Source organism: Callorhinus ursinus, unplaced genomic scaffold (genome assembly GCF_003265705.2).
Source record: "Callorhinus ursinus isolate GAN/ISIS: 27379988/994484 unplaced genomic scaffold, GSC_fseal_2.0 scaffold11, whole genome shotgun sequence".
Taxonomy (NCBI): Eukaryota; Metazoa; Chordata; class Mammalia; order Carnivora; family Otariidae; genus Callorhinus; species Callorhinus ursinus.
Genome location: NW_027397073.1, coordinates 46,343,264 through 46,367,273, shown reverse-complemented (window position 1 = coordinate 46,367,273; position 24,010 = coordinate 46,343,264). Strand labels below are relative to the sequence as shown.

Here is a 24,010-nt window from a genome sequence, read left to right as displayed (position 1 = left end):
AAATGCTCTTTACTCTTTTTTCACTTACAACATATCTTAAAGATATTCAGTTCTATATTCACATATTTTGACTTCCCATTCTAAAAAATGACCACATTGTATTCAGTTGGATAAAGGTACCAATATTTATTTAACCATTCTCTGGTGATGGGCATTGAGGCTGTTTTCATCTTTTTCTAGTACTACTAATGCACACTGAATACACTTTTAACATAGGTTTTCACGCTCATGTGCCAAGAATATCTTCAGGGTGAACTTCTAGAGCTGGAATTGTGGACTCAAGGAGAGAGAGTGCCAATGTACACTCCACATACATCACTGGTTTGTTACTGAATTTTGATATGCTAGTATGGAAGGCTAAAGATTTTTATTTCATTATAGTTGTATTTATTTATTTTTATAATTGAGTTACCTTTTCATATTTTTCTGTGAATGTTCTTTGCATATTCTTTCCCCCTTTTTCTATTAAATTGCTATTTTCTTATTAATTTATTCATTATGTAATTGAGATATATATATATATTAAAGATTTATTTATTTATTTTAGAAAGAGAGCGTGCAGGCATGCACGAATTGGGGGAGGGGCAGAGGGAGAGAATCTTCAAGTGGGCTCCCTGCTGAGCAGGGAGCTCCACACCGGGCTTGATCCCAGGACCCATGAGATTAAGACCTGAGCTGAAACCAAGAGCCAGATGCTCAACTGACTGAGCCACCCAGGTGTCCCATCATTATGTAAGTTTATATATTAAAGAGATTAATCCCTTGTCATTTGTGTTGCAACTGTGTTTTCATTTTCTTTTAAAAAACCTTGTTAAATTATATGTGTATGTGTGACTTTATTATTTTTTTCCTGTGCTAAATTTTATTTTTTATGCAGTGTAAATTTTTATTCTCTTCTTTTATGCGTGGAGCCTTTGTGCCTTGCTTAGAAAGACTTTCCTAGGGGCACCTGGGTGGCTCAGTTTGTTAAGTGTCTGACTCTTGATCTCGGCTCAGGTCTTGATCTCGTGGTCGTGAGTTCGAGCCCTGCATTGGGCTCCATGCTGGGCATGGAGCCTACTTAAAAGAAAAGAAAGACCTTTCTACTTCAAGCTGATACAAGAATCCCCATGTTTTCTCCAGTATTCTTTTTTTTATTATTATTATGGCTTAATTTTAGACATCAACATATTTCATTTCTCTGGGATTTACTTTAAAGTTAGGAGTCTATAAGAGGCATGACATTTACCCCCGTACCCCCAGATAGCTGTTGCAACAAGATATTCCAAAATCATTGTTTGAAAACTCTTATTTCTCCATTGATTTGAAATGACTCCTTTATCATGTATTAAATTTCTTTATCCATTTTGGTCCATTTCCGGATACCCTCTTTTGTTTCATTGCCCTTCATTTCTCTTCATGGAGAAAACACCATGCTATTTTAATTACTGTGGCTTTATAAGAGATTTAGTATCTAGTGAGCCAGTTTCCTTAATTATTATTCTTTTTCAGGATTGTCATAACCATTCTTGGAAGTTTATTTATTTACCCGAAAGCAAAATTTTGAGATGTTGAAAATTTAAAATTTACCCCCATGTCTATATGTTTTACATTTTGCTGCAGTTACGAATATTTTTTCTTATATTCATTAATTGGCTGAAGCCAATTGTATATTGATTTTGTTACAAGTCAATTTAAACCGACTTTAAAAAATATTTCTAATCTTTTTTTTCTATTTGATTCCTTTAGGTTTTCCAGTATCACCTACAAATAGTGATATTTTGCTTTTCCTTATCAATTGTCTAGGTCTGTAATTTCCTTCTCTTATCAAATTTTTAGCTAATCCCTGTAGAACAATGTTAAGGAGTGGTGATAATGGGCATTCTCACTTTGCTTCTTCTTTTAAAATGATTGTTTTTTTGTTTTTCCTCATTGTGCATGATCCTGTTTTTGTTTTTTTTTAAGATTTTATTTATTTACTTGAGAGAGAGAGAGAGAGCAAGCAAGAGAGAGAGCATGAGCTGGGGGAGGGGGAGGGGCAAAGGGAGAATGAGAAGCAGGCTCCCTGCATGGGGGGCCTGATGTGGGGTTCGATCTTGGTTTTTGGCTCAAAATAAAGCCATCCTCTATTATACTACACTATGCTATGCTGATCTGCCCTGATTTATCTGAGAACTGGGATGGGAGACCAAATGGAAGCTCACCCATGTAACAAATCTATAAATATTTTATGGTTAGCAATCAAGCTAAAGCCTGTTAAGTAAAACAATTACTTATCATGAAAAACATCCTTTATAAAGATCTGGAAGCCAGATTCAAATACGGAATGTCAGGACTCTTCAGAATTTGTGCTGAAATGTAGCAGTCTGGGGAAAGTCAGTACATTCAGCTTGCTCTCCCTCCTAGCTTTGACCCAGATGGAGAGGCCTACTGTTCAACTCATGTGTTGGGTCACCCCAGCCAAACTTCTGAGCTCTGTTTGCACCCTCTTGTAAACAGCCACTCTTTGGTCTTCATCAGGCCTGGGGTGTGTACGCTGTGTGTGGGGATGGTCTGCCTATTGGAGGACGAACCTAGGAAAGAGATTAGGCTACCCCAGATGTCCCCAGGCTTGGGGACATTTGGACAGGGAATTCCTTGGTTCTGGGTACCCTGAGGGTGGTCCAGCAGTGGAAGGGTGGGGGTGGACCCTAAAGCATGGGGCTCAGGGCCAGGGTAGTACTGAACACACAGCATATGTTAAAAATCACTTTAAGGAAGTGATCTTCCGGTCCTATAATTATGAGAAGTTTTTACCAGTGATGGATGTTGAATGTTATCAAATGCATTTTCAGAATTCATGATATAATTGTATCATTTTCCTTTTTTGTTCTATTGAAATTGTTCATTACATTAATTATTTCCTATATTGAACTGTCCTTGCATTACTGGTATAAATCCCGTTTGGCTTTGGTGCATTTTTATTTTAATTTCCTAAGCTATATCTAAAAGAAATTAAATTGAAATATAATGGAGCTCTCTCAAAGTAGAAGACAATGAAGTGTAATATCTGGGAGATAATAATTACAGTTAATTATGACAAAACTCAGAAATATACCAATACTCATGACATAGTATATAGATTATTTACAATCAGCATCTATGAAAACAGGTTCTGTAGGTGATAGCAGAACAGAATCAGACTCTGACTAAATTCATCCTGTTCCCATTATAATGTAGTAAGACCACAGGCAATGATGCCGGTAAATACTTTTTGTCCCCCAGCTACAGTGCTCTACTGAAATCCTGCTTTTCATGCTGGATGTTAGTTTATATGTATTAACGTTGTTGGACTTCCAGGAAAGAGTACTTCTGAATCTGTTTGTAGTTTATAGACTTTACTACTACTATTCGTCAGAATATTAAAAAATTTTTTTTAAGATGGTGAAATGTTTAAATATCATTAACACACTTAGATATAATTGAATAATCAATAATTCCAAACTGCTTGTTCTATTCTATACCCCAAACCATCATTCCCTCCTCTAGTGAAAAACATACTGCATTTATAGTTCATTGTAACAGTTTATCTGTTGCTTATATTTATTTTCTATAATGGGGTAAAAACAAATAGAAGAGCTTGCTTTCATCATTGTTGTGATGAATGTCTTTATCTTTATTGTCAATTGAAAAAATAACTTACTCTAGGTTAGGGATTTGAAATTTGGTTTGGGGAGGAAAACATAAACACAAAATACATGAATTTAGGCTGTGGAGACAAGTTTCTTTATAGAGATTACGTGTTGCTACCTTTGTAAATAACTTTTTTTTTAAAGATTTTATTTATTTATTTGACAGAGAGACACAGCGAGAGAGGGAACACAAGCTGAGGGAGCGGGAGAGGGAGAAGCAGGCTTCCCGCAGAGCAGGGAGCCCGATGCGGGCCCGATCCCAGGACCCTGGGATCATGACCTGAGCCGAAGGCACACGCTTAACGACTGAGCCACCCAGGCGCCCCTGTAAATAACTTTTTTTCTTCTTTGGGAAAGTAATACACGTTCACTGTTGGGTTTTGGGAAAATATAGAAAATATAAAGAACAAAATCAAAATTGCCCCCGATACTTCCAATGGAAGCTATTTAACATACAAGCTTGTTTTAGAGGAAAAGGGGAAAGACAGAAGATAACTTGCCTTTATAGAGTACCTGCCAGGCATTGTGTCATTCAGGTTTATATATGTGATCCCATTTAATTTTCCCACAGACCTTATGTGAAAGATGCAATCATCTCTGTTGTTCAGAGTATGAAATTTGAGCTGAGAAATGTGCATTAACTTCCTCGGGCTGAACCAGCTCTCAGGGTGCAGAGCTAGGTCTGCCCAACTTTAAAATCTAGGACGCTTTCTGCTAATCACGGTGATTTGTTTTCTGGTCCACTTTGCTTAGCTTGGGTGCAAAATTACGAGATTTTCCTGCCCATACACGTGGAAGTATTACTCAACAATTTCACTTTGATGTGTTTACTCTAATGAGTGAATGTGGTCTGAGCAGGGAAATCCAGGGCCTGTGTTCTGACAGTGCCTTGAAGTGCTCCTTAGTGGGGTTTTGGCGGGGGTGGGGGGTAAGCCTGTACAACCACCTTCTAAGAAAAAGGATACAGAGTTATTTGACTCCATTCTGTTCTGCCTCAGTGCAGGGGTCAAATGTAACGATAGAGATGAAGGCAAAACCTGCCATTGTATGTTTTTTTAAAAAAATAATTCCAGATGGGAAGCTAACATGATGAATATTGTTTTCCGAAAATTAGTTTAAAAACTCATTTTCTTCTGCTTCCAAGTTGGCCTCGGGCAAAACGGCATTTTTATGTTTCAAAAACACAGTGAAGTTAGGGGCGAGGCCACGCAGAGTAGTGGCAGTGGGCACACTGTAGGTCAAGGGGAGCTGGGCACATGTGTTTCCAACCTGTATCCTCTCATGCTCGCGCCCTGGGAGAAAGAGGCTACCTGGGGAGTAGGAACAAGGGGAGGGGGGAAGCCCAACATGAAAAACATACAAAAGAGTTGCCTTTCTTTGCAAATACAGATGGTAATGCCTTTCTCACTTGGTTTCTTGAATGCTGTGTTTTTTTCTGTTGGTTTGTATGGGGAAGGGGAATCAGGGCAGGAGGAGTAGCTGATGCTGGCCAAACTCTTGTGCGATGACAGCTTCCTAAAATGGCGCCTGCTCTCAAGCCCCATCTTGGGGGGGGGTTCCTGGGGATGCTAGTGATCTTACATCTCATAGATGGAGATAAGACCTGGGTGGCCTGTCAGTCCTTAGCCTTCCCCTCTTCCCTGGATGGTGTGGTAGAACCCAGGCCTGCCCAAGGCTAGAGATGATGAAGAAGGCAAAGGTTACTTCCGGGAAACGTAGCCTTCGTGTTTCTAGTCTTCCTTTCCCTCTCTCAATGCCTCCGTGCTCTTGCCACTTACTCTAATCAAAACGTGTTTGCTTCCCTTATGTCAGTCTTTCCTCAAGCGAGGCGTTCATGCTTCTGTGGTATAGGAATGATGTTCACCTAGTATTTGAACTATTTTTTTATTGAAAGAGTTATATAATTTAATGTAGTTACCAAAAAGATTAAATAAAGTCCTGATTTGTCGTGGATGTCATAGGATGTTGTTTTAGGTAGGGTAAATGCTAAGCTGCTGGAACAGAGTCCAATGTCCAGTGTGTGTTTTTTCAACACCATTAAACAATTAACTCACTCCTCACACTATGTACCTGGAGATACCGTCAGATCTCACAGATAAAGAGCTTGGTCCTACAAGACCGCACACCACCACCCTCAGACACCAATTGCAAGTCCAGGTTGTCACCTGTGCTTCCGATCAGCTGGCTATAGAACTGAGGTTCGCATGCCACCCTCGATGGGTTCAATTAATTTGCTAGAATAGCTCACAGAACTCGGGAAAGCGTTCACCTACGACATTATTGGTTTATTATAAAATGATCTGACTCAGAATCTGCCAGATGCAAGAGATGTATAGGGCAACATACAGAGAAAGGGATGGGGAGACTCCATGCTCTCTGGATGCGCCATTCTTCTTGAATCTGCATGTGCTTACCAGCCCAAAAGCTCTCTGAACCCTGTCCCTTTGGGTTTTTATGGAGGCTTCATTACAAAGGCAAGACTGATTAGGTCATTGGCCACCAGTGATGAGCTCAATCTCCAGGCCCTGCCCCCATGCGACCCACCCCCACCTCTGACAGTTTCCATCCTCTAATTACCTGATTGGTTCTCCTGGCAACAAGCGGCCCCTCCACCCACTCAGGGGCTTTGCAAAAGGTGGCTCATTAGCATAACACAAGACACCTTTGTCGCCGAGGTTTTAGGATTTCTGCGCCAAGAACAGAAATGAACACCAAATAGATATTCCTCATTGTAAGTTTCAATATCACACAAAGGGATCCCCAAAATACAGTATTTTAAATTCAAGAGAAGTTATCGCCAATGTAGCTGTCTTGAACTTGGGTCCACAAACCTGTTTAGGGTCCTGGATTCTTGACATTGCCATCCTCTACGGCATTGTTCTCCTCTGAGGGATCCAAGATGCTGCATGACCTTGCCGTTTCTAGCCTGTTAGAAGGGGAAAAAGGACTTCACGGCAAGGAACTTTATTCTTCTACCTAAGTGGAAGTTGCATATATCACTTCTGCTCACATTCTGTTGTCACATGGCTCTACCTTCTGCAAGCCAGAACTCAGTGGTAGAGAGGTGCTTGTTGCCTTAAGGCAAAGGGCAGACCGGAAAAGAGGGGATAGTTGGCAATCTCTGCTGAAGATCAAAAGTTTAAACATGAATTTAGAAAAAAACTAATAGGTAATAAATAGGACAAATTGTTTACAGATGGAGCAAAAACTGGAAAGGCGGTAGGGGAATGACTGAGGCTTAAGAAACATCGCACATGAATGATGGATAAAGCTTAAGGTCTTCCTTCTGTCCAGAGTGTTTCCTTTTAAACAAAAGATGAAGTGTGCCAGAGAAAGGGGGCTCCACTTGGATCAGACCACATGGCCCTTGTCTTCCTGTCTTCCCTGGGCTGCGTGTTCTTGTCTTGCCGCTGCTCTAATTTTGATTTTGGGTAGATCATAATTTCCTCTTGTAGCATAATCTGTAAAAAAGGAGGCATTGGATGAGTGTGGAGACCCCTTTCATCGTGTCAAGTGTCTATGAATAACTCATTGTAGAGCGTCACCCCCAACAACTTATAACAGAGAACACTTTTGAATGGAGTCGAGGTATGGGTGTCCCAGGACCTCAGATGGTTGTCATTTGGGAGGGTTGTGCTCTTTCTCTTCTCCCCTCCCTTCCCTTCTCCCACCTGTCTCTATCTTTCTGCCTGTATCTCTCTCTCTCTCTCTCTCTCTCTCTCTCTCTCTCTCACACACACACACACACACATACACACACACTGGTGAGATGGGCTTTGCTTTGCAGAATTTATGCCTGCTAACACACGTACCCGGCCCACTCCTCTTTGCCTGCCCCTCACTGCCAATGTGGTATCTGAGAGAGAGCCCTCTAGGATAGTTCCTGTAACTGCTGATATGTTACGGTCTCTATCCTTGTCCCAGAGATTTGTTCTCCTCTTGGCAGGTGTATGACCATTTGCCTTTTGCTGGTCAGCAATGAGAGGCTCGTGATAGTGCGGTTGGCTAAGGTAAGCTTGCTGCGTGGCTTCCCACAGGGAAGGAGAATCCCCTATACTTGGCAGTAAACTTCCCTGGCTAGGAGATTTCACTGGCATTGGATTCTGCGTTCTTTCCCATTCTTAGGGATTCTTTTGCAGACACTGACTAGTGCTAAATTGGGATTTTTGTAGAGCCTGAGACAGAATACATAGAAAACAAGTTGTTAAATGCAATTCGAGAAACACAAGGAACACATACGATGCCATGCACTATTCTAGATATATTGAGATAGAGAGACAAACAAGACATCGTTCCGGCCCTACAGTTGCTCACACAGCTTTCCATGATAGTGTAGAGATTGCCGGCCTTGAAACAGCCGAATTGACCAGTAACATTTTCCAGTGTTTTGTGGAACTCTTGATTTCCAGAAAAACTTGACAAGGATCCATGAGTTACTTTAAACAAGTTTATGAATTTGTGAATGTTCTTCTAAATTATAAGGATGATAATGAAATAATTGCTTAACCTAATTCCTTTCTACTCTTCTGGCTTATAAAACTTTAATCAAGAATGATTGAGTATTACAGTAGAGACACTGAGTATAAATGTTGTCATCTGTAGTCATAAATTTTTAACTCAACTCTTTGTTTATCATCCAGAGGAAAAAGGAAAGAACATTTACAGTATCATTTTATTATTTTTCTAGTAATGACATTCATGATAGTAAACATGACAGCTTTTTTGTTGAGTTTGAGCATGGACTCTGGAGCCAGATTGTCTGAGTTTGAATCTCAAGCCTATGAGTCACTATTCACATGGCCTGGGGGAAGTCACATAAACTCTCTGTGCCTCAATTTTCTTATCTGTAAAATGGTGTTTATGATATTTACCTCTTAGAATTCTTAAACTCAGGAAACAAACTGAGGGTTGCTGGAGTGGTGGGGGTGGGAGGGATGGGGTGGCTGGGTGATGGACATTGGGGAGGGTATGTGCTATGGTGAGTGCTGTGAATTGTGTAAGACTGACGAATCACAGACCTGTACCTCTGAAACAAATAATACATTATATGTTAAAAAAAAAAAGAAGATAGTAGGAAGGGAAAAATGAAGGGGGAGAAATCGGAGGGGGAGACGAACCATGAGAGACTATGGACTCTAGAGAAACAAACTGAGGGTTCTAGAGGGGAGGGGGGTGGGGGGATGGGTTAGCCTGGTGATGGGTATTAAGGAGGGCACGTATTGAATGGAACACTGGGTGTTATATGCAAACAATGAATCATGGAACACTACATCAAATACTAATGATATAATGTATGGTGACTAACATAACATAATAAAATAAAATTAAAAAAATAAAAAAATAAAAACAAAGAAAAAAACCCCCCCCACACACAAAACAATATTTACCTCTTAGCACTGTTGTGACAAAAATAATTTAATATTTATAATGTGTTTAGAACAGTGCCTTGCATGCACTGAATATTGTAGAAGTGTTCATTAAATAAACAATAAATGAATCTAAAAATTCAATTCCCGTTAATAATCATTATTGACTTTAAGCTGATATCAATTCCTTATTATTTGTTGTGTGTGTATTATGTGTGATTTTATTTAAAACTTTATCTCTTGATTAAGTTTGTGCAATTCAATTTTTATATATAAATCTCTTGTGACTTTAAAAGCTTTACAAAACTTCTGGACTATATGATTTTTAAAAATATCTTTCAGGTCAATTGTTTGATCTTTCCCTGCATGCAGCAAAATTCTGTGGGCTCTTATATAGACAAAAGTTTTCAAAAATAGGTCTGAGGCATTTTGTTTATAAATCTTAATCAGGACTGTGAGATAGGCTGTTCTTGTCCAATATTTCTCTCTCTCCATTCGACTGATTGATTCATTGATTAATGCAACTAACATTTCCCGTGTAGAAAACACTACATAAACTTCATCAGAGAATTTATGCATGTAAAAAAGATCTTACAGTCAAAACGGGGAGAAAGAAACTTCATCACAAGAGTACAAGGTAGAGAGTGACACGTATTGCCAAGGCACAAATGAAAGGCAAGGGTATCTCAAAAGATAGAGATTATTTGCAAATGAAGAGTCTTATCGAAAAGATGGCATGCATGCTGGTCTTTAATGTAGAACAGGACTGGTCTATGTAGAGGTGGGATAGGCTGTGTCAGGAAGGGGCATGGCCGGGTCACCTCTGAACTTGTTGAATTGGAAGTGCCTGGGGGACATCCAAGTAGAGGGGCCATGAGGAGCCAGGCACTTCTGAGAGAACAGAGGGCAAATGTAAGTTGTGGGTGTCACCTACTTACGAGTAGCAGCTCAGGGATGAGGGCTGATGAGAATGGAGAAGGGGACTGTCTTACGCTTTTCCACCTTGCAGTATTTTCTTCCTCCTCCTTTTATCTAGATCCTGGCCCCCTTGTTCTCTTACTACTCTGAGATTCTTCTGGTGCTGAGGTCATAGATTTCTTAACTTATTTTCATGGAAGTGTCAAAGACACAATGCTTTATCTTTGCATGTTGAAAAAGTATGCTAGGGGAGGACAGTGTTTTACTCAAAAGTTTAGCAAATGAAAGTTAATGCAAGAATTTGAGGCCAGATAGACCTTGGTTGGAGGAAGATGTCTTGGGAAATGGGGGGGCAGGGAGGAGGAGGAGATGTCTTCTTGTTGGAGTCCAGGACACACTTAGCAAGGAACCAACTAATTGTGTTTCTGTGAATGACCCTGGGGTTGGGAATGTTAACTCCCTCCACAGTTGGAAAGACAAAATCCCCCCCCCCCCCCCCCCCCCCCCGTCTTGCTCTCTGGCTTGCACCCAGAGGCGTTTCCCTGCTGCATCCAAGGTTAACCTTGGCCCCACCGTCCGGCTCCATATCACATCTTTAAGAATATTGTAGCTGAACAGCACTGCTGTTTCCCCAACAGAGAAAATCTGCCTCCTAGATACCTACAGAAATAAAATTAGGGACCCCAAATCCTGAATGCTTTCCTATTTTGCCTCTCTGTATTTTCCAATGCTGCTTCTGCCTCTTTTCTCTTTTCCCCTCTGCATTTTCTCATTCACTCATTCATTCATTTTTCATTTTTCTGTGACTACGGTGTACAAAACCCTCTGGAACTGTCAAGAGTAACAGGTATTTAAGATACCTTTTCTGCTTCAGGAGTTTCTGATTTATTAGGCATGATGGTCATTAATGTTTCACCAAATGGTTCTGGTTCTTTCCTTTTCTACACACATGGTAGGAATGTTTAGTATCCAGGTTATCTGCATTATTCTGCTGTGGATACAAGTGTGCAGGAAATTTACGTAATTTGTTTCCTGCCGCTTTGTTCTTCTGGCTCGAAAGTGTGTGCCGGTGCCCTTCCGCTGCGGCAGCGTAGGAGCGGGCGGGTGCCGTGATGGGCGGAGGTTTCCGAGGAGACGTTGCGGGTTGAGAGAGCAGTGTAGGCCAAGAAGTCAGGGCAGGAAATGTGCTTGATGTATTTTGGAAACAGTTGATTAGATAAGCTGAAGTCGGATGGAAGGAAAGGCCAGAGGGGCCAGAGGGGCCAGAAGTGGTGGGAGGTGAGGCTGGAGCGTCTCGCCTGCTAGGGGGAGGAATTTGGGATGTCTTCAGTCTCGACTGATGTGTTTTAATCAGTGTGTCATACCACATCCCAGTTTGTATTTATTGAATCGCTGGAGAATTCCTCTCCCCTTCTATTAGAGATAAACAAGACAAAATGGTCCCAAACGGCAGAATAAGGGGTTTAGGTGACATATTCGCTCACCTACTAAGAACCGCGCACGTTCTGCGTGCGGGGCGGTGTACGTGATCGACGGGGTCGGTGGAGACCTGGCCTCTTAGAGGGAGGTTGGAGGGATATGGGGAAAGTGGGGGTTTGTCAGCAAAATAGCTCACAGGAGAGAATTTTGCTTCTTCTCTGGAGTCCAGACTCCTGTCTCTCTTGAGGGGTTTAATAAAGAGGTTGTCTTATTTTAGAAAACAGAAAAGGAGCCGGGAGTGGGAAGGTAATTTTTTTTTTTTTTTAAGAAGAAGGTTAAGAGAAAAGGCTCTAATAGACCAAGAAGGTAATGAATGTATAGCCTATTGTCATTAGCAAGGGAGACTAAACTGGCAAGGGATTATTTTTTGTAAAGCTTCTCCGGGAAGAAATAGTGTAGAGTCACTGAAAACCACGCAATTAGACAGAGCAGGAGTTTTGGCATCTTGCTTGAAGCCTGCTGAGCTGTAAGGCATGTGACTGAAGGTCAAGGAGGGTATGCAAGTAGATATGGATTAATAAACACACTGGAGTGTCTTACTGAGATAGTAATATTTGGATTATAAAACACTTTTAAAAACTATTTGAGCCCATGATTAATTGAGGCTCACAAATTTCAAGCAGTGAAATGTGTTTTACTGCAATTGCTATTAAGAACTCCTATCAGCTATCGGATTCCTTGATTTCCCTAGTGATTTTTATAATCTAAATGAAACAGAGAATGGTATAAATTTTCCCTTTTTTGGGTAGCTGATTAAAACCAATATCATCTCAATATACTGTTACATAGTAGTTATATCTGGCTCTGTGGAACAATTTATTACATATCTGATTACTTCCAGTATTTTTATGAATTGGTCATAAGCCAATTTGAAAACTTACTGATCTAAAATAAGTTCAGTAATAACAGAATATCCTGCCTGTAAGAATTATTAATGAAATAAATCAGGATGCGTGGAAATTAGCATCTCTCCTTGTATAAATTATGTTGTCATGAGACTGTAAATCATCGCCTGTAACATATTTCTAACTCCACATATAAACTGTGGCACTGGCTTCATCACCAAGTCACTCGTGTGCCTGAATCAGGGAAACGATCTCTGAACAGATTTCTTCCTTAAAAATCTTACAAAAAGAAAAAAAGAGATGTGAAGATGAAGAGATTAATATCTGTATGTAATGGTAAAAATGCCTAAAAATGGCAATATCTTTATTAAAATAGCTGTGGTTGCTGAATACACACCGATGCCCTTTTGGGTGTGGTAGAAGTGTGCAAATGGGGATTTTTCTCAAGTTTTTCAAGAAAAAAGTCGTGCACACAAATCGCTCAGGCAATTCATCACACAAAAACTTGAGATGGAGAAAAAACTGACCAAGACTATTTTCACGCCCTATAACCACAGCTGTCTTCTTGTATTACAGAACAGAAAGGGAGCAGAGGGGAAACCGCACAAAGGGTGCTTCAGGATGTTTTTCATGCAATTGCAAATCGGGAAACAAAAGCTTCTCAGGGGAAGCAGGGCTGTGTGTTTTGATGCCCTGCTCTTTCTTGGCACCGCTGGATTCTTCTCCATAGGCAGGGATATGTACCCCCCTCCAAAGTGCAAGAGAGAGGGACATCTACTCCTCCTAACTCTCTCAGCGATTGTTTTTGAGGGTCCAGGGAGGAATTTGTGTTCTATATGCAAGAGTCCGTTGGATTAACTTTATGGAGTGTCTGTGAGAAACCACAGAACTGTGGGAAGTGGATAATTAGGGCTATGGCTTTTTGAGTCTATGTGTTGCTTAATCCTCCCTTTGCCCCCTACTCTCAACTTCCATAGGGTTTGGGACGCCATGTTGCCTTGTGGGGACCTCCGAGGGCTGCTTCTTCCCACCTCCCTACCACTTAAGAGAATATACAACACACAATGGATTACCTTGGCTGTCACTGTGCTCACACTTTCTTCACAGGAGTCCGTAGAGTAACTTTGCACGTTCCACAGACTCTTTCCAAAGTCTGGGCTTTTTTTTTTTTCTTCTTCTTCCAAATGTCTGTATTGATGGCGACAGTCCCTTCTTACTGGTTCTTGAGATGTGATCCCAGCGTCATGTGACAGCATTTGTCACTCAGTGTGGATGAGAGACATCATCTTTTCATGTCTGTGGACTGCTGTGCATACTTTATCAAGGCATCTGAATTCATGCCGGCTGGTAGAATCCGGCAACGCGCCAAAATAATAATGTCACCCAGAGGTGGGGGAAGGATGGGGTCAGTGATGGGAATGCTGAAAACAAGTCAAGGAACATGTTCCCAGGTGGGCAGGGGGTAGGGACAGTGCCTGGGAGCAGCATGGAAACCAGGAACCTGACTTGAGGAGGATGGAAGTCTGTGAGGAGGTTACGAAGGTGGATCTGTACACAAAATAAATAAAAAAACAGCACAAGACGGACTGGACAAAGGCCAGCAGAGAGCGTTTGTGTTTAGGGAACAGGTGTATAAAACAATCACGAAAAGCTTGTTTACAGAGCTGTTGTCCCGAAAGCTGAGGGAGCAGAACTTGGATGAAACAGAGGATGGGCGGGGGAAGGGATTTTCCACGGTTGGAAATGACTGCTCTGGACCTGCCTATGGGCCTCATACAAGAAGAGATGCCCCTTCCAAAAGGTGACCCCTTACTCTTCTCTTATAGTACAGGGTGCTCTCTCAGTGACTGCTTCAAATGTAATTTTTTCCATGAAAATATAAATATTATTTAGAGAACACACATTAGCCTAAAAATGACCTTAATCAATGATAGTTTTACATAGCTATATGAAGTTTTTCATATAAATAACAAAATTGAATATATATCAAATAATTTAATGTAATTTAGCATAATTGAGTGATCATTCCTGGAACTACCAGGAAGTATTGGCCCCTCTATGGACCAGACACTGTTGTAAGAAAGTGGGGGTAGGTGGTAACAAAAGAGACAAGATTTCTGCCCTGGGGGCAACACAAGGTCACAGAAGATGAGTTCTGTGGAGAAAAATACCGCAGGTGAAGTGGGTAGCTGATGGCAGAGGGTGTTGTTTAGAGAGGGTGGTCAAGGAAGTTCCCTCTGAGAAGAGATCTTTGAACAGAGACCTGAATGAAGTGACTTCACAATTGCAAGTTTTGGATGATATTATAAAAAGCCTTTATAAAACCACTTAAGGGCCACCTGGCTGGCTCAGTCAGTTAAGCGTCCGACTCTCAATTTTGGCTCAGGTCATGATCAGGTTGTGGGATTAAGCCCCATGTCGGGCTCTATGGTCAGCAGAGAGTCTGCTTGAGATTCTCTCTCTCTCCCCTCCCTCTGCCCCTCTCCCCCCAATAAATAAATAGAAATAAAGAAAAAGACCACTTAAAAAGCCATGCAGTCAATGGTTATGTCATGGAGATCACCAATGTATACCAACAATATAAACGAGAAGTTCCACCAAATGCTATGCTTATTTTTATACTAAAGGGTCCTTGTGACTTAAAATGTCCTGAGTCAGCATGAAACATGAAATCAGAGGTACTCAGCCAGGTTAGATGACACAAAGAGCATTAGGGTAGAGATTACATTGATGTAGAAGCATGTGAAGAGCCTGATAAAATTATTTCATGGTATGTGTTCTAGAATAAATGCCTGTGTTCTTCCCAAATTCATATGTTGAAGTCCTAACCCCCAATGTGCTGGAATTAGGAGGTGGGGCCTTTGGGAGGTGATCAGGTCATGGTGATGGAACCTCAGGAGGGGATTAGTGAGTGCCCTGCAAAGAGAGAGGTGAGAGCTTGCCCCTCTCTCTGCTCTCTGTCATGGGAGGACACAGCAAGAAGGTGGGCATCTGCAAACCAGGAATTGGGCTCTTTCCAGACACCTATTCTGCTGGCGCCTTGATCTTGGACTTCCCAACCTCTAGAACAGTGAGAAATATATGCTTCTGTTTAAGCCACCCAGTCAATAGTACTTTGTTAACAGCTGCCCAAGCCGCCCAAGATAGTACGTGGGAATGGAAACAAGTCAGCTTCCCAAAATAAAATATTTCATATAGTGTGATCTTGAAGCTGTGTGGGAACGTAAATTTATAAATGATACATTAGGAATACACATTTTCTATGTCAACTACCACCCTGAAAATCTATACATTTAAGTTTGCCCAAGCCTTCTCTTTTAGATCTTTTTGTGAGAAACTGGGAGGTCACCTTATTTAGGGAGTTGGCTTATTTGGGGATGTAGCTGGCCTGTGGGTGGATCACGAATGCCAAGTGCTGCCCTTTCAAGCCTGCTGCACAGATTTTAGCAAGAAGCAGGTGCTCAACGACCGTTTGTGGAATGCTGCCTGAAGCTTCTATCCCCCAAAACAAGTTCCTTAGGCTGACTTGCAGATTAAACCATCTGCTAGTACAACACCTATCCCAGTTTTTGAGCAGTCAAACCAAAAGCCTGAGGAGTGGCCAGAACATTCTCTGCTCTGTGTGAATGTGAATGAAGCAGAGGAGGACAATATTGTACAGAAAGCCTTTGCTCCTTGGGTTGCCCAGGCTGGGTAGATGGTAGATGACATGAATGAAACTTGAGTCCTCGTAGACTTAATTTCCTGACGGTGGTCTGATAGAGGCGGGGTAGGCCCACCCACAATGGAGGGGTGTCGGTTTGCCAAAATAGGTGTCATAGAGCCAGTCTGGGGTCCAGTCTGTCTTTCAGCTCCCCTGTATGTTAGTTTTTATTAGAAGTCAGAGGTGATGGTCGAAGGGAGAGGATACCTGAACGCTGTAACATGTTGGTGTTGTTGGTTTACCAGGTAGCTGACCTCGGAAAGACCTACTGGAATTGGACAGGTTGCTAAGTTTGAAGGGACCCAAATGGAATCAGAGTATCCAGGGCTCTAGGAAGCTAAGGGCAGATGGAGGGCTCTGGAACTTTGGGGAAAGAAGAAGCATCTGTTTGAGAAGCAGAATTCATTTTTTAAAAAAGATTTTATTTATTTATTTGAGAGAGAGAGATGGCACGAACAAGGGGAGGGGCACAGGGAGAGAATCTCAAGCAGACTCTATGCTGAGCGAGGAGTCTGATGTGGGGCTCGGTCCCACCACCTTGAGATCATGACCTGAGCTGAAACTAAGAGTCAGATGCTTAATGACTGAGCCACCCAGGTGCCCTGAGGAGCAGAATTCTAAGATGAACTCCAGGGACCCTCACCCTGTATCATCTCATCTCCTTGAGTGGGTGTGAAATCTGTGAATAAGATGAGCTATCACTCCCATGATGATGTTACATTATATGATAAAATGGATTTTGCAGATGTAATTAAGGTTCCAAATCAGTTGACCTTGAGAAGGAGATTATCCGATACTTCTGACACCAAATGTGTGAGTTTTCCATACCAAGGAATTCTCTAATTCTCTGCAGACACCAACTGGGTGTCTTACGATGTAGTTTAATTCTGACACTAAGTACCCAGAGCTAGCACAGACCCCACAGGTTAAGGGCCCAGTCCCTCAAGACGGCTTCCCATTTCAGACACCAATCTAAAGTAGTGGCTCCCCAGGTAACCCCACTTCTGTCCAACTTGGCTACAGATCAAGGTTTCCACAACTCACTCCTCAGGTTCAATAGTTTGCTATAACTGCTCACAGAACTCAGAGAAACACTTTACTTGTTACTGGTTTATTATAAAAGGACATTATAAATACAAATGAACAGCCAGAGGAAGAGGTACACAGGGCAAGGTCCAGAAGGGTCCGAAGAGCAGAAACTTCTGTCCCTTGGAGTTTGGGGTACACCATCCTCCCAGCACATGGATGCATTCACCAACCCAGAAACTCTCTGAACCCCATCATTTAGGGTTTCCACAGAGGATCCGTTACATAAGCATGGTTGACTAAATCATGGGTTATTGGCAATTAACTCAATCTCCAGCCCCCCTCCTCTCCTTAGAGGTCAAGGGGTGGGGCTGAATGTTCCAACCCTCTAATCACATGTTTGGTGTCTGGTCACCAGCCCCCATTCTGAAGCTATCTAGGGGACCACCAAGAGTCACCTCATTAGCATTAACCCAGGCATGGCTAAATGGGGCTTATGCATAACAAAAGATGCTCCTAGAATCCCTGCCACTCATGAAATTATGAGTTTTAGAAGTTTTGTGCCAGGAACCAAGGTGAAGACCAAGTATACATTTATTATTGTATTACAATATTAGATAGATATAGATATAAATCTTTTTAACAATAGGATGAAGAAACCATCAGGTGAAGGAGAGAGCCACAGAAAGAAAACAGCCACCTTCACGGGTTAAGGATAATGGTGATTACAGTGAAAGATTTAATTTGGCCCATTCTTACATTTCCTAAAAGAGTAATGTGTATGTGGGGCGCCTGGGTGGCTCAGATGGTTAAACATCTGCCTTTGGCTCAGGTCATGATCCCAGGATCCTGGGATCCAGCCCCACATTGGGCACCTGGCTTAGTGGGGAGCCTGCTTCTCCCTCTCCCTCTGCCTCTCCCCCTGCTCATTCTCTCTCTCAAATGGATAAATAAAATCTTTAAAAAATAAAAATAAAAAAGTAATGTGTATGTGTGTGAGAGCCCAAGACTGAGCCATGATCCAAAGGAGCTGTTGAATCAACTAATTTCTAAAATTCCATTTTTTTTTCAGTGACCTTAATGGCCCTATTGATGGATAACTTGTGTGTCAACCTCAATACATGGATTTTGCAGTTCCTTCGCACTGGGATCCACAGTTTGGGGGAGTTAAATATCAGATCTGTCATCATCATTAACATGAACTGAATGTCCAGGCAGAGCTCACTATAGAACTCAGGGGTTGAGTCCCTGGGATGATCTTGAGCAGTTGCTTAATCCCTGGGTCTCAGGACTTCGGGTCCCCGACCTAAGCAAATGCTTTGATGTGATGACCCTTATGCCACCAGGCCTATGGATCTCTCCCACTAAGAAGAAAAGTGAACCACTGCCTCTCTGTTGTTGCTGCTAGAGAACATGAGGGTTCAAGAGGCTGGTGAGAGGCCCCCAGGGGACAGAGTGGTGTCTCAAAGGCCATAAAGGGGATGGAAAGCCGACCACACAGCTGTGCAGAGCAGGGACCTTGCACCCACACTGTGGAGATGTGTCCTTATGGTGGGGGGAGGAGGGGCGGTGCTTTCTCAGGGTGAAAATGCTTGACTTTAAATCCAGAGCAAGAGAGGTGGAATGAGGAGCCATGTGATGTTTGGAAACAGAGCAATACTTTGAGAAAATGGCAGTCAGGGACTTCAAAATGTGCTATTTCGTGATGGTATTTCACTTTTGTTGTAATAAGGAGGTGTGCTGGAAAAACCAAATGGGACAAAAAAAGCCTGCCTCATATTTTATGATATCATATCCTGTGTATAGCTGTTGTGAAGGAAAGGGACAGGAAAAAAAGAACACCCCACGACTCTGTTTCCCCAGCCACAGAATACAAGAACCTTATCTGAATGTTACTCACTGACTGACCGGTCTGAAAAGGCAGAAAATAATAAAATAGCAGTGTGAATATGCAGAAAAGTTGTGACAACAGCAACATAGAGTCATTTTCTATTGCTGCTTAACAAATTACTGCAAACTTGGTAGCTTAAAACAACACCCGTTTATGGACTCACAGTTCTGTAGGTCAGAAGTGCAGCAGGATGTGGCCGAGTGCACGGCTCAGGGTCTCCCAAGGCTGCAGTCAAGGTGTTTGCCAGGTGGAGTGCTCATCTGAAGGCTCTAGGGAAGAATCCACCTTCAAGCTCATGCTTGGTGTTGGCAGAATTCAGGTCCTGTGGCTGCAGGAAGCGAGGTGCCCATTTTCCTGCGGGCTATCAGCACAGAGCTCTTGGCTCTGGTGTGCCATCCCTGCCCCATGGCCACTATCCCTGCCCCACGGCCACTTCCCTGCCCCATGGCTGCCCTCATCGTCAAGCACATGAAATTAAACTACATCGTAAGACACCCAGTTGGTGTCTGCAGAGAATTAGAGAATTCCTTGGTATGGAAAACTCACACATTTGGTGTCAGAAGTACACCAATCTACATTGGTAGAAACAGATCCTATTATACACACACACACACACACACTCTGCATATGTATACAGATTATACTTATCAGGAGTAATGACAGCTAGGGACTCTTGATTATGTAGTTAAATCTCCCTCATATGGTAAAAGTACTAATGAGAAGAATGTGATATTTGTCAAGGAGGGAGGAAGCATATTTTTTTTTGCTCAGGTGTCTGCCTGTCTGTCGAGCAGGGCTGTGCTGCATTGGGTGGCTCCACTTCTGGTTATGGCCCAGCTGGGTTTGGCTCTTGGCTGCCATTTGGGCTCAGATTTGCTTCCTGAGGATTCATTCTGGGCCCAGGCAGAGGGGCCACAGAGGTCTGATGGGATGCTCTTCTCAGGGGAGTGGCAGAAGGACAAGAGAGAATACGCTGTCCTATGGCACGCTGCTGTATCTGCCCACATTTCATTGGATAAAGCAAGTCACATGACTGAATCCCAGACAAGAGGAGTGGGGAAGTATCCTCCTATCTTGGAGGAGGAAGGCAGGGAGTAAATATCTTTGAACAGCCATCTGATCTACCCCAGGAGGTACACTGAATAATGTGTGTATATATATCCTGCTTCCTTAAACACATAAACACTGATGCAGTCAGTGATAGCTCTGAAGTGCTGAAAGGCTTTAATGCTTGGACATTTAATATATATGGACAAGCAAACAAACAGAATCTGGAATAGTGTTCAACTGCTCTAGTACTAGAGCTTGCCTCGTATTAATTTCTTCTGCTCTTTATTTTGGCCTCTCCACATTAATTCAGGTCACTCACCGGTAAAAAACGAGACAAGAGAGTGTTTCAAAGAAAAATGTTCTCTATGAAATATTTAAACGTGGTTAAAACTACCGGCAAGATGGAGTTGAATGTTTTATGTGAGAACTGGTGCTCAAGTCTTGGTTCCCTTCAGGTAGGAAGGAGAGAACAGAGGCAGTAAGCCTGTGCCCTCTGTTTATGCCTCAGTGACCCAGAGGAATTTTAGGGTGGATTCTGTCCTAATGAGCAAAGCCAAACACTCATGTTGAGATGTTGGATTCTCTCAGTTTGTTCAAGGAGAGGAATAGAAATTAGAGTTTCTAGTACTTGTGACTCTGTGGAAAGGATTAAGGGAAGGGGGAGCATGGGGTATATTTTCATACTTGAGGATTTACCATGGCTAGAGACTGTGGGTCAGAGAGGTAAAGCAATTTATCTAAGGTCTCATGGTTAGAAAGAGGTGAGCAGGATTCAAATTTAAATAGCCTGTGCTCTTAGGAATGGCACTGTACTTGTGTGTAATGATGTTTCTTTCCACACTTCAGTGACTGGAAACTCACTGCTTGGTAGGGCAGGTTGTATAGATAGCTCATGTTTGTAACCGTGGTCTTGTGTTGACTTTTATAACTTCCACCAGTACTAATTAGCCATCTCTCATCTCTGACAGTTCTTTGAATTTCCTCCTTAGTCTTCTCCAGGCTAGTTCCTTCAACTCCTTTCCAGATGACGTGGCATTCACTTTGAATAATTAGCTTTTCTTAGGGAGCAAGGAACTAAAAACGAGGAGAATCCTCAGAAATGGAGACAAGCCCACCTTGCTTTATCTTGGTACTACCAAGATAAAGGCAAGTGACTTTCTGGTTTGGATGCTATCTTGGAAATGTAGACAGCCCCTTGTCCATTATGCTGCATGGAAGTCTCCCATGGGGCAGGCCTGCACTGTGTCCTTGAGCTGTTGAACTCTAGCACCGGTTGGGATGCTCAACAGAGTTGAAGCCATAGAGTTTGCTATCACTTGCTTCTCTATGGTTCTTTATTAGCTGGACATTTATTACTCCACTTAAAGAAGAGAGGATGAGCTTAGGGAGGACTGGAAGTGATGGAATTCCTCACACCTTATTCCCTTGCCACCTGGTGAGGATGTGATAAGAGATCATAACCAGTTAGTCCCTGGATAGCTCAAGAATATAGACTATGCTGTTTACACTGCTAAACAGTCATGGTGTGGATTAAATGTACATCTCACTATGGATAGATATGGAAAATATAGAACACAAAGACAGTTGAAAAAAATAAAAATAGGATGCTCAGGGACGTGCAGTACAAAAATGGACTTGCTCCTTCACACAAACAAATAATCTCCGTGGCTTGATAGGCACGATAAAATAATATCTTATTTTGTTTTGGGAAAAGCCTTTCCCATTTCTCTTAGGGTTTCAACCAAACCCACACCTTTCCTTGGTGCTTTGTAGGGCCCATCATCCTGAGCATGTGACTGCTTGGAGTACACACCTCTCTGTATTTACTACACCTACACCCCCCTTGAAGAAGTGCCTTTGGTCCCAAACGCGTCTGTCAGTCCCTTGGGAAGGGGATTTTGACAAAGGCCCCTGCTATCGGTCAAATTGTGTGTCCACCCCAATTCACATGTTGAAGTCCTAACCCCCAGAATTTCAGAATGTGACCTTATTTGGAGATAGGTTCTTTAAAGGGATGAAGTGAAAATGAGGTCATTAGGTTGGGCCTTAATTCGATATGACTGGTGTCCTTATAAGAAAATAGGACACAGACTCACACAGCAGGAAGAGGTTGTAAACGGACCCTGGGAGATGACCCTCTACACGCCAAGGAGAGGGGCATGGAGCAGAGCCTTGCTTCACTCCCACCCCCGGCCCGGGGGTGGGGAGGCGGCCCTGCCGACCCCTAGATTTCAGACTTCCAGCCTCCAGAACTGTGACACAATGAATTTCTGTTTTGTAGCTGCCCCCTTTTGATACTTTGTTATAGTAGCTCTAACAAATGAATACACCCATTCAGAAATCAAGTAAGAGGGGAAAAGGGCGAAGGAGATTAGTTTGGGACAGTGGATTGTCTCCTCCCACTTTGTGTGGGTGTGACTGTGGCTCACCTTGGGAGGGGAGGAGAGGTAATTGAGGACACGTCCCCTGTGAGTCACTGCCCCGAGTATTCAGTTTATTTCAAATATATAAAAATAACAACAATCAAATCAGATTTAAAAATAATTCTAAAATGAGCACTTCTCATTCCTTAAATTTTTTTTTTCAGTTGGAATATTGCAGTTCCACAAAAGCATGGGTAGAGATGCCAAAAGAAAAGATGTTTCTTCTTGGTGAGAATTTGCATGTTTTTGGCTCTCCCCCCAGCCCAGGGGGCCCTGCCCTACCCCCCGTGTCCTCTCCTGGGGATGTCTGGCTGAAGGGAGCCCCAGGCCCTCTGAAAGCAGCCACCGTGAATTCCTCCGGGTGGGGATTTGGTCGGGTTGTTTCCGTCCTGCTTTCTATTAAGATGAACTGCCAGTATGTGTTATGTCCAGACAACCACCTCGTGGAAACCCAGAAAAGCTGCAAAATAGAAACGAGGTAATCTCCTTGAAGTGGCTTGTCAGGGCTTCTGAGGTCAGCGGGGAGGAGCTGAACTCCATAGTGCCCTCGAGATCTGAGTGGGGTCTCAGGAGTGCCGGGGCGCCTGCCCTTGCCTGCCTCCTTGCACACTTGGAAATCACAAAAAGCCTTTCTGTCCACTGCGGCTTGTGAATCGGCTTTCATCATTGGTGCCAAAGACCCGCCACTCTTAGGTAATAAAGGACACGAAGATCAATCCTGAGGGAGAAGACTCCAGTTCCAGAATGTCCCTTTGTCCAGAAACAGCTGTGTGGAATTCAAGACTATCCAAGGATGTAAAGATCACAGGATCTCTTTCTTTCATTGTCTACTTGTTCGTCTGGGCACCACACTGTGCTTCTGCCATCAACGGGAGCTGCCCACCACAGTGAAGGCATGAGGCCTTAGGTTAAAGATTTATTCTTTTCTGCGGAGGCTCGAGCCAGTTGTTAACCCTCTCCTTACCTTTCTTTCATTTTTTTTTTTTTATTAATGTGTTTTGGAGATACAGATACAAAAGAACCTATAAATCATATAGGGACAACTTAAAGAGCAATAAAGCAACTGACACCCATGCATCCATCTCTAAGTTCAAGAATGAATGCTTTCTTCTTTCAAGGGTTCTGTAGTAACGGTTAGTGGTATCGTATTTCTCTTTGGAATATTCTCTTTTGACATGGCTGTGTTATCCAGTCAAGCTCTGAGGCTCGGAGGATATTAGGGTATGAGAATAATTAGCTTGGATGTTGGGATATGTCCTCCCCCTGGTGTACCAAACACCAGTGAACAAAGGCATAGCACTGCAAATAGCAAATCTTTGTTAGCTGCATGATGCACGTGGCCCAATTAAAGAAAAATCTCTGTTTCAAAGTCGGTAGGACCAGAACTATGTAGATTAAGATCCACCCATCTAGCCATTCATCCCTCCATCCGCCCAATGTTTAATTTATTTGTAATTCATTAATCAAATTTGATTATGTGCTTACTATGTACTAGGCACTCATAAGCAGACCCAATTGGAGTGGGATGATGATGGGACATAGGGCCGGGAGCAGAGAGCTATCTTACAGCTTGTTTCCTTCCCCAGTCAAGGATCCTTGAAGTTCTCGTGAGCATGAGAAATTATGACCTTGTTCTGGTGGGCAGATTGTAAGTGTCCT

At 42.6% G+C, this 24,010-nt stretch overlaps 1 long non-coding RNA gene across 1 annotated transcript in view; it reads left to right on the top strand.

Moving 5' to 3' along the window:
• The window catches only part of LOC141373687 (uncharacterized), a 134,223-nt gene that overhangs the window by 47,583 nt on the left and 62,630 nt on the right, over positions 1-24,010 (top strand). The window lies entirely within an intron of this gene.